The 11,749-nt window shown below is 41.9% G+C and overlaps 1 long non-coding RNA gene across 1 annotated transcript; it reads left to right on the top strand.

The window, feature by feature from the left end:
- The first annotated feature begins 5,527 nt into the window (after nt 1–5,527).
- LOC118937883 lies at nt 5,528–7,134 on the top strand. The gene is made up of 4 exons (XR_005035295.1): nt 5,528–5,720; nt 6,087–6,183; nt 6,375–6,589; nt 6,923–7,134. It is a non-coding gene; the product is annotated as an uncharacterized LOC118937883 (long non-coding RNA).
- The last annotated feature ends 4,615 nt before the right edge of the window (nt 7,135–11,749 follow it).

Genomic DNA, 11,749 nt, shown 5'->3' with positions numbered 1-11,749 from the left:
AAATGCATGCTCTTCAACCGATCGCTACCTGCACCTACCCGCCTGTCCAACATTACTACTCTGGACGGCTCTGACTTAGAATACGTGGACAACTACAAATACTTAGGTGTCTGGTTAGACTGTAAACTCTCCTTCCAGACCCATATCAAACATCTCCAATCCAAAGTTAAATCTAGAATTGGCTTCCTATTTCGCAACAAAGCATCCTTCACTCATGCTGCCAAACATACCCTTGTAAAACTGACCATCCTACCAATCCTCGACTTTGGCGATGTCATTTACAAAATAGCCTCCAATACCCTACTCAACAAATTGGATGCAGTCTATCACAGTGCAATCCGTTTTGTCACCAAAGCCCCATATACTACCCACCATTGCGACCTGTACGCTCTCGTTGGCTGGCCCTCGCTTCATACTCGTCACCAAACCCACTGGCTCCATGTCATCTACAAGACCCTGCTAGGTAAAGTCCCCCCTTATCTCAGCTCGCTGGTCACCATTGCATCTCCCACCTGTAGCACACGCTTCAGCAGGTATATCTCTCTAGTCACCCCCAAAACCAATTTTTCTTTGGCCGCCTCTCCTTCCAGTTCTCTGCTGCCAATGACTGGAACGAACTACAAAAATCTCTGAAACTGGAAACACTTATCTCCCTCACTAGCTTTAAGCACCAACTGTCAGAGCAGCTCACAGATTACTGCACCTGTACATAGCCCACCTATAATTTAGCCCAAACAACTACCTCTTTCCCTACTGTATTTTATTTATTTATTTATATTGCTCCTTTGCACCCCATTATTTTTATTTCTACTTTGCACATTCTCCCATTGCAAATCTACCATTCCAGTGTTTTACTTGCTATATTGTATTTACTTTGCCACCATGGCCTTTTTGCCTTTACCTCCCTTATCTCACCTCATTTGCTCACATCGTATATAGACTTGTTTATACTGTATTATTGACTGTATGTTTGTTTTACTCCATGTGTAACTCTGTGTCGTTGTATGTGTCGAACTGCTTTGCTTTATCTTGGCCAGGTCGCAATTGTAAATGAGAACTTGTTCTCAACTTGCCTACCTGGTTAAATAAAGGTGAAATATATATATATTTTTTTTAAACTGCCAAAGCTGACTTTCTCTCCTCTGTTCTCATCCTTCTAGATCTATCCGCTGCCTTTGACACTGTGAAATATCAGATCCTCATCTCCACCCTCTCAGGGCTGGACGTCTCAGGCTCTGCACACTCTTGGATTGCATCCTACCTGGCAGGCCGATCCTACCAGGTGACGTGGAGAGGATCTGTGTCTACACCATGTACTCTCACTACTGGTGTCCCCCAGGGCTCGGCTCGGTTCTAGGCTTTCATCACTCTATACACCAAGTCACTCGGCTCTGTCATATCCTCACATGGTCAAACGCTACACTCAACCCGAGCACTCTGTTCTGCCGCCTCAGGTCTCTTGGCCCTCCCACCCATACGGGAGGGCAGCTCCCGCTCAGCCCAGTCCAAGCTCTTCTCTGTTCTGGCACCCCAATGGTGGAACCAGCTTCTCCCTTCTCCCTGAGTCCCTGCCCATCTTCCCGAAAATATCTGAAACCCTTCAAACAGTATCTTAAATAATCCTCCTCCTCAACTTGAATGTACTTTCTATGCCTGTGATATGTAGTTGTCCCACTTAGCGATCTTACGGTGAATGCACTAACTGTAAAGCGCTCTGGAAAATAGTTCAATGCTAAATGACTCAAATGTAAATCTAGTGGCCGAAGGAAAATAAACAGACTGAAAATGAGTAGAAGTGACACTACTATGCTACTATGACTGGATTGTGATATGATTAAAATGTATCAATACCAATCTTCTTGAAAATGACTGTGCCTTCCTAAATGTTATTAATGGCCAATGTAACCCTGGAAATACACTGCCGTTCAAAGTTTGGGGTCACTTAGAAATGTCCTTGTTTTTGAAAGAAAAGCATATTTTCTTGTCCATTAAAATAACATCAAATTGATCAGAAATGCAGTGTAGACATTGTTAATGTTGTAAATGACTATTGTAGCTGGAAACGGCAGATTATTTATGGAATATCTACATTGGCGTAGAGAGGCCCATTATCAGCAACCATCACTATTGTTTTCCAATGGCATGTTGTGTTAGCTAATTCAAGTTTATAATTTTAAAAGGCTAAGTGATCATTAGAAAACCCTTTTGCAATTATGTTAGCACAGCTGAAAACTGTTATTCTGATTAAATATGCAATAGAACTGGCCTTCTTTAGACTAGATGGGTATCTGGAGCATCAGCATTTGTGGGTTTGATTACAGGCTCAAACTGGCCAGAAACAAATAACTTTCTTCTGAAACTCGTCAGTCTATTCTTGTTTTGAGAAATTAAGGCTATTCCATGCGAGAAATTGCCAAGAAACTGAAGATCTCATACAACGCTGTGTACTACTCCCTTCACAGAACAGTGCAAACTGGCTCTAACAAGAATAGAAAGAGGAGTGGGAGGCCCCGCTGCATAACTGAGCAAGAGGACAAGTACATTTGAGTGTCTAGTTTGAGCAACAGAAGCCTCACAAGTCCTCTACTGGCAGCTTCATTAAATAGTACCCCCAAAACACCAGTCTCAACATCAACAGTGAAGAGGCGACTCCGGGATGCTGGCCTTCTTGGCAGAGTTGCAAAGAAAAAGCCATATCTCAGACTGGCCAATAAAAAGAAAAGATTAAGATAGGCAAAATAACACAGACACTGGACAGAGAAAGATTGGAAAAAAGTGTTATGGACAGACAAATCTTAGTTGAGGTGTTCGGATCACAAAGAACATTCGTGAGATGCAGAAAAAATTAAAAGATGCTGGAGGAGTGATTGACGCCATCTGTTAAGCACGGTTGAGGCAATGTGGTGGTCTGGGGGTGCTTTGGTGGTGGTAAAGTGGGGGATTTGTACAGTGTAAAAGGGATCTTGAAGAAGGAAGAACTCCATTTTGCCACGCCATGCCATACCCTGTGGACAGCGCATAATTGGAGCCAATTTCCTCCTACAACAGGACAATGACCCAAAGCACAGCTCCAAACTATGCAATAACTATTTAGGAAAGAAGCGGTCGGCTGGTATTCTGTCTATAATGGAGTGGCCAACACAGTCACCGGATCTCAACCCTATTGAGCTGTTGTGGGAGTAGCTTGACCGTAAGGAACGTAAGAAGTGCCCATCAAGCCAATCCAATTTGTGGGAGGTGCTTCAGGAAGCATGGGGTGAAATCTCTTCAGATTACCTCAACAGATTACCTTTGACGAAAGCAACGTTTGAAGGACACAATTATTATTTCAATGAAAAATCATTATTTATAACCTTGTCAACGTCTTGACTATATTTCCAATTCATTTTGCAACTAATTTCATGTATGTTTTCATGGAAAAACAAGGACATTTCTAAGTGATCCCAAACCTTTGAACAGTAGTGTCAATATACATGGGATTCCTATTCAACGCATAGGACTGTCTAATCCTATTTCTAATCCTATTTTCTTTCTAATCCTCCCGAATGGCGCAGCGCTCTATGGCACTGCATCTCAGTGCTAGAGGTGTCACTACAGACCATGATTCGATTCCAGGCTGTATCACAACCGGCCGTGATTGGGAGTCGCATAGGGCGGCGCACAATTGGCCCAGCGTCGTCCGGGTTAGGGTTTGGCAGGGGTAGGCCTTCATTGTAAATAAGAATTTGTTCTTAATTGACTTGCCTAGTTAAATAAATAAAATAAAACAATTCCTACACCTAAATTCAGCTTGCCAAAGCCACAATGTAAAGTTTTTCCCAATAAACCTGTCACTGTCAGAAAGAGTGTAAAGAGTGTAATGATGAATCCTGCCTATCGCTGTTTGTAGGAGTTTGTCAAATGGAAGGGCTCGCTGTTCTTCCGTTTCGTTGCCGTGCTAGTGGATCCTGACCCTATTACCGCTAGGTACGTGATGATCATTCATCAGTCACCAGTTCCAATAAAGAAATAACCTAATTAACTGAGGGAACTGTTAAATCAATCCCATCCCCGGTCCAACTCCTGCTCAAGAAGAACCCAGTGAGATTCTCTCAGCACTTCATCGAGTGCGTCTTCCACTTCAACTACTATGAGAAACACAAGACCTACAACTAATACTATTTCATCCTTCCACGAGATATAGTCCAGACACAAATCTAGGGTTGCTATCCACGCCGGCTGGTCATTTGTTGTATTGGTTCTGTTGCCAGAGACGTGACCCAGTCCTTAAGTCTTTTAATTCTGTATCTATGGACGCGACCCAGTCATTCGTTTTTATTATTCCATTGCCATACTGGCTGGCAACGTTCTTATCCCTTGCTTGCTAGCTAGCCAACTACGGCTAACTTACAGTCACGTCAAAAAGAATAACAATAGCCGCATTTGCATTTGTTTAAGCTGTTTTCTAGTGACATGTATTCGGATACATCCATAACAATGCGCTAATGAGGCGCAATTTCGCCTGGCATAGAAAATGTGCTCGCAGTGGTCTAAGGCACTGCATCGCAGTGCTAGCTGTGCCACTAGAGATGTTGGTTAAGGTTCAGGTTCTGTCGCAGCCGGTCGCGAACGGGAGACCCATGGTGCGGCGCACAATTGGCCCAGCGTCCTCCGGGTTAGAGGAGGTTTTGGCCGCGAGGGATGTTCTTGTCCCATCGCACACTAGCTACTCGTGGCGGGCCGGACGCAATGCATGCTGACACGTTTGCCAGGTGTACAGTGTTTCCTCCTTCACATTGGTGTGGCTGGCTTCCGGAATAAGCAGGCGTTGTGTCAAGAAGCAGTGCGGCTTGGCTGGGTTGTGTTTCGGAGGACTCACGGCTCTCGACCTTCGTCTCTCCGGAGTCCGTACGGGAGTTGCAATGATGGGACAAGACTAACTACCAATTGGATACCACGAAATTGGGGAGAGAAAGGGGTAAATAAAACAATTATTAAAAGAATAAAGAAAATGTGCTCACTCGTCAGGACTGACACTGTTGGTCAGAGGCGCTAACCAACAACACAGCTAACTCAATCACTTCAAACTGAAGCTGGAAAGACTGCAAACTAGCTGCACTTCATTTCACCTTTTTTTAAAGTAATTTTCTTTGTGTATGTATATGCCTGTATGTATATATATATTTTATTATTATTTATTCATTTTAAAAAACAAATATATATTCTTTTTGGATATATCCATAAAAATGATGCCAGCTGATTCATGATTTCGACTTGCTGACAAACGCTGCCTGCCTTGCTGTCTGTCTCGTCCCGACCCCCACACGTTCATTACTATTGGACAGCTGGAAATCGAATTTGAATATTAAAACAATGTTGCAAATGTCAGAGAGACAGATGGCAAGGTTTATACAAATCTCTGCTGTTGAAAACGAAATGTTAGTCTAAAAGAAATGTGAGATAATGTCTAGATGCCTTTTATAGTGGAGATCAAATGTATAATTTGCCTGGCTGGGTTAATGAGACAGTGGATTGCGCAGTCAGATGGAACAGAGTAAATAGGCATTTTAACGTCATAAATTTAGCCGGTGGTAATTTGTGGAATAGACACTGGCTGGATTGCGTTTTTAACCAATCAGCATTCAGGATTAGACCCACCCGTTATATAATTCGCAACAAAACTGAAGTGTGCGTAATTTTGGGGCCAAACAGACGGGTTTGGTTTAGATTGTTGACAACATGTAAGATATATTTCGTCACCAATGTTTATTGAAAACAAATACATTTGCACAATGAGCACGTGTCTGTCAAATGCATCGTTACAGTTGTTGGTTAGCTAACTAGCTAATTTTTGCCATATTAGCATTGACATGAAATCAGTCAAAACAAGGCATGGTATCAAGAACAAGATGAAACGAGCCACTTACGTTTCCCCACGTCAGTTTCTTGTCATTCTTGCTAGCAATCTGGCTATCCAGAATCACAACACAGCAGACTTCTGCTGGTGCCATTATGTTCAATAGCAATTATGTAGCTTGCCAGTGCCTGGTCCTTAACAGGTTGGAAAACACTGTTGTAAATGTCTGATTATTTGTTCTTCCTGAAAGGAGCCCAGAACAAAGAGAGGGTAAGAATCTATAAGTTCCTGCTGGAGCACTTTAGACACCTTTAACATTACCATCAAGATCAGCTAGAACATCCTAGGTAAGAGCAACAACTGTGGTAAATTGCAGGGTTCTCTCCAAAGAATGTAAGAGGGGTGATGTGCCACCTTGTGGACTGGCTGCATCACTATGTAAATACAAATATATATATATATATATATATATATATATATAGCATTTTTTGCTTGATTTGTTATCATTTAAGGACATTTTGTTTCCTCTACATTGCAGGAAATGGCAGTTAGTTGCAAAATATGAGTTCAAATGCATGCTTTGTGGATGGGGAGCTGCCCCTGGACAGTGGTGGGGCGGCGGTGCCTGGTGAGACCTTTGGGATACTCAGCCTCAAGGAGATCAAGCCGTCAGCGCTGATTGGGGCGGCAGGGGCTGGTGGCGACGAGTAGATTGCCATGGCCAAGGTGGACCAGAAGAAGATAGTTTCATAGGTACGTTAAACTTTGAATATTGGTACTAGTAAAAATAGATTATGATAATTGTACTTGTAAATAATACAAAAGGGTATCATTTGGTTGCAATTGAAGCTTTAATTATTTACTTTTACAAGCAACATGTATTAATAGTACACACACTGTTTTATTATTAAACAATTGTTGTAGTAGTGATACTATCACTCTATGTAATTTACATCCAGTGACTTACAATATACATGCACTTGTCCCACACAGTACTTAAAACCACAACTTGTGTTCCAAGCCACTAGAGGGCGCCAACGGCTAATAAACAAACCCCCATCCATCATTTCATCCACCCACATTCAGAAGAAAGATTTGATCGATAACATGATTCCCATCATCATCAATCTGAAGAGCATGCTGAAACAGAAGCGCTGGCCAGTTCTGAAGGACATCAGTTCTGAAGGACATCATGGGCTCCCTCCAGGTAAGGGAGAGAGAGAGAGGACAGCCACCATCATGACAAGGAGTCCATTGTCAAGGATAACGTCTCTGATAACGACCTTAGAAATTATACTGAACAAAAATATAAAAGAGTAATTTCAAAAATTTTACTGAGTTACAATTCATATAAGGAAATCAGTCAATTGAAATAAATAAATGAGGCTCTAATCTATGGATTTCATTCACATGACTGGGAGTACAGTTATGCATCTGTTGGTCACAGATACCTTAAAAAAGGTAGGGAGACATCGGTGGCATTGTGTTGTGTGACAACTACATATTTTAGTAGCCTTTTGTCCCCAGCACAAGTTGCACCTGTATAATGATCATGCTCTTTAATCAGCTTCTTGATATGCCACACCCATCAGGTGTATGGATTATCTTGATAAAGTAGAAGTGCTCACAGGTATTTAAACACATTGAGAGAGAAATAAGCTTTCTTGTGTGTATGTTATTTCAGCTCATTTACATTTATTTTACTTTTTTTTTCAGTGTAGAAACGTAAAGTCAATCTAAACTTAAATGTTTAAAACACTTTTTGAAGAGTAAAAACATAAGACTACGTATGATTTGCCATACAAAATGTATTCCGGACTACCGCAGCAACACAGTGACATAATACAAACAGTCCGGAGTCTCACTCTTGATAATACCATCATAGAACCCCCCCATTCTGTTCGCCTCACATAACTCATGCTGTATTTTAACAACTATACATTCTAAAAACATTTAACAAGACTAGCTAGGCCATGACAGAGGACATGGACATTAACATTTTAAATGTAGCATTTTAAGAATATTTAGCTCTTCCAGCTGACGGACCTCCACATGAGGTCTGTGGTGTACACCACCGTTGGGTTCGCAGAATAGCAGTGGATACCTCTCCTAGAAACTGGACAGGAACATCAACTAGGATATACTCGGATTCAGGTTGATCACTGTAGGTTTTAGCCTGATTCATTACGTAGAATAGAGGAGCACGCTGTGTTCACAAACACTGATAAAGCTTAGCTAATCAATTTGCATGTCCAAGAACATGCTACAACGCGCAGCGCGTTCTGTTCACAAACGCCGGGGAGAAGGCTTGCACTCCTAGCAACCCCACTATCCTACCTGGTTACCCAAATCCCTCCGCACTACCTGTTTTTGTCGCAGGCTGCTTTACCCAGCAGCGAACAGCAACCCCCCTGTTAAGGTGAGTGCAATGTGGATACTTGCGAGGCCTATAAGCCTAACATTCATCAAGAACTGCCTGATCTCTCTGCAGTGCCTTATCAGTTTCAGAGTCTTGCAAGCAAAAAGTTCATGATTTAGTGACAACATCCCTTACAAGCTGTCCCACAGCTTCACCACAATATTTTGGTTGTGTGTGTGTGTGTTCTAAACCCAGAGGCACAACATCACCATACTTACAGGAACACTTTCGAAATAGACCAGGCCAAGGTTTTAGGTTTGAGAAGTCAGTGAGAGAAGTGAAAGGTTCTTCCTTAGTTGTTAATTTTCTCAATCTAAAGGCACAACCTAGATTCAAGCCCATGTCTGAAGTAATTGAACATGTTACTTCTCCAACCTCGTGAAAGTGACAAACTGACACGTTTTAATTTGTCAAAAACAATACATTTATGGATTCTTTCAACCCGACTGCCACCCACACAAGGTTTCAATCCACACAACGTTTCATGACCCTAAACCCGCCTGGGGGACTGCAGGTTATGAGTCAACATGTGCATCTCTAATACATCCTAAACAGGGCTGAAAAGTGACTGGTAGCAGGAATATATAACTACTTATGGTAATATATACATGTGAACAGGAGTAATATTGACCAGTAGCAGGATAAATACTAATGTTAATGGAAATCAATTAATGAACAGCAGTGTAATGGAGTAATACATCTAATCAATTACCATTTTAGCAGCAGGATAGGTTGTCTGAGTGGGTAGAGACCTGTGGATGGGCATAGAATCTGTTTGGATAGTCTGAGGCAGAGCAGTAGTTTTGATCCATTTTAAGTCTGTTTGTCTAGCTGAACCTTGATGCACCGGTACCGCCTGCTGGACAGTAGTATGGAGAACATACGAGGGTCACCAGTATCATCTCATCTCTCGTTTCATGATAAGCATATGGACACATGTAGCCCACATGGAGGGGTTTTTACGTACATCCAAAACGGAAGCTGGCGAAAATCATGTAGGCCTACACAATACCTAGATAAAAAGGCGATGTCCGTTCACTGTTTTGCTGCTTCCAAATTTGATCTTTGAATAAAGCTTGGGTGAATTTTCAAAGCAGTCTCGAGTCAAAACGTTTATTGCTAGGCTTGGCTACTTGGCGAACACAAGTAGCCTTCTTTGAGGGAGAGGTTTTAATCAAATGAAAGCAAATGGTAAAAAACATTATTTTTTTTCTTCTTTTTCTTAATACTTAATAGTATATGAGGCTTTGGTGACAAAACAGATGGCACTGTGATAGACTGCATCCAATTTGTTGAGTAGAGTGTTGGAGGCTATTTTATCAATTACATCGTCGAGGATCGGTAGGATGGTCAGTTTTACAAGGGTATGTTTGGCAGCATGAGTGAATGATTCTTTGTTGCGAAATAGGGAGCTGTTGGGAGCTAATCATAACTTCTGTTTAATTTTCACTTTGGGATTTATTTTCAGCTGCTGCTACAGCGGCACAAGTGCCAAACACATTGTTTATTCCATGTGTAACTGTGTTGTATGTGTCAAACTGCTATGCTTTATCTTGGCCAGGTCACAGTTGCAAATGAGAACTTGTTCTCAACTAGCCTACCTGGTGAAAAATAAATACACAAAAAAATGCTGTTTTTATTCAAATATAGAAGTATCTATCCCTGTCAATCCTGGTATTACAAATGCATTTTGAAAGATATCTGGCTGTTAAATATAGAATATGAAGCAATGTCTGAATCAGAATTTCAATTGTCTACAAGCTACATATTTAATTTCATTTGTCATATGCGCCGAATACAACAGGTGTAGTAGGCCTTACAGTGAAATGCTTACTTACAAGCCCTTAACCAACAATGCAGTTTTAAGAAGAAAAATAAATAAGTAAAAAATAGAAAATAAAAGTAACAAATAATTAAAGAGCAGCAGTAAAATAACAATAGTGAGGCTATATACAGGGTCAATGTGCGGTGGCACCGGTTAGTTGAGGTACTATGTACGTGTAGGAGTTAGTGACCATGCATAAATAATAAACAAAGTAGCAGCAGCGTAAAAGGGGGGGATGCAAATAGTCTGGGTAGCCATCTGATTAGCTATTCAGGAAGCTGTTCAGGAATCTTATGGCTTGGGGGTAGAAGCTGTTAACAAGTCTTTTAGACCTAGAATTGGCGCTCCAGTCCTGCTTGCCATACGGAACACGAGAGAACAGTCTGTGACTAAGGTGGCTGGAGTCTTTGACAATTTTTAGGGCCTTCCACTAACCCCACCTGGTATAGAGGTTCTGGATGGCAGGAAGCTTGGCCCCAGTTATGTACTGGGTTATACGTACTACCCTCTGTAGTGCCATTCGGTTGGAGGCCGAGCAGTTGCCATACCAGGCAGTGATGTAACCAGTCAGGATGCTCTCGATGTTGCAGCTGTGGAACCTTTTGAGGATCTGAGGACCCATGCCAAATCTTTTCAGTCTCCTGAGGGGGAATAGGCTTTGTCATACCCTCTTCACGACTGTCATGGTGTGTTTGGACCATGATAGTTTGTTGGTGACATGGACACCAAGAAACTTGAAGCTCTCAACCTGATCCACTACAGCCCTGTCGATGAGAATGGGGGTGTGCTCGGTCCTCCTTTTCGTGTAGTCCACAATCATCTCCTTAGTCTTGATCACGTTGAGGGAGAGGTTGTTGTCCTGGCACCACACGGCCAGGTCTCTGACCACCTCCTTGTAGGCAGTCTCGTTGTTGTTTGTAATCAGGCCTACCACTGTTGTGTCGTCTGCAAACTTGATGATTGAGTTAGAGGCGTGCGAGGCCATACAGTCATGGGTGAACAAGGAGTACAAGGGGTGGATGAGCACGCACTGTATGTGGGAACTCCTTCAAGACTGTTGGAAAGCATTCCTCATGAAGCTGGTTGAGAGAATGCCAAGAGCGTGCAAAGCTGTCATCAAGGCAAAGGGTGGCTACTTTGAAGAATCTCAAATATAAAATGTGTATTGATTTGTTTAACACTTTTTTTTGGTTGCTACATGATTCCATGTGTTATTTCTTATTTTAGATGTCTTAACTATTATCCTAAAATGTAGAAAATAGTCAAAATAAAGAAACTCTTGAATGAGTAGGTGTGTCCAAACTTTTGACTGGTACTGTATATTTATTGTCACATATCAGTTTGCAAACAATGTAAAAAATAATAATATTTTAGTCAATAAAACTGCATACAAAAATGTTTTGCTTTCTTGAGGAAGACAGCTCCAGAATTAAAGTGTTTCAGCCTTGCTCAGTCCTGTCTGTGGTGGTGGGGCAGCCAGCGGAAAATACGTAGAGTAGGGGTTGGGAATGTTCTCTAGTGTCGCCGTGATTGGCTCAGTGTTCTGTCAATCATGGGGACACTACGTCACCGCAAAATCTACAGGGAGAGCTAGACAATTCAAGCCCCTTGGGTGCTGCCATAGAGTTACATCAGAAGTACCCATCCAAGAAGGCTCAAGGTAATTGGC

This window comes from Oncorhynchus mykiss, chromosome 12 (genome assembly GCF_013265735.2).
Source record: "Oncorhynchus mykiss isolate Arlee chromosome 12, USDA_OmykA_1.1, whole genome shotgun sequence".
NCBI classification, from domain to species: domain Eukaryota; kingdom Metazoa; phylum Chordata; class Actinopteri; order Salmoniformes; family Salmonidae; genus Oncorhynchus; species Oncorhynchus mykiss.
The sequence above is the reverse complement of the archived record's forward strand: the minus strand, read 5'-3'. Positions and strand labels throughout refer to the sequence as shown.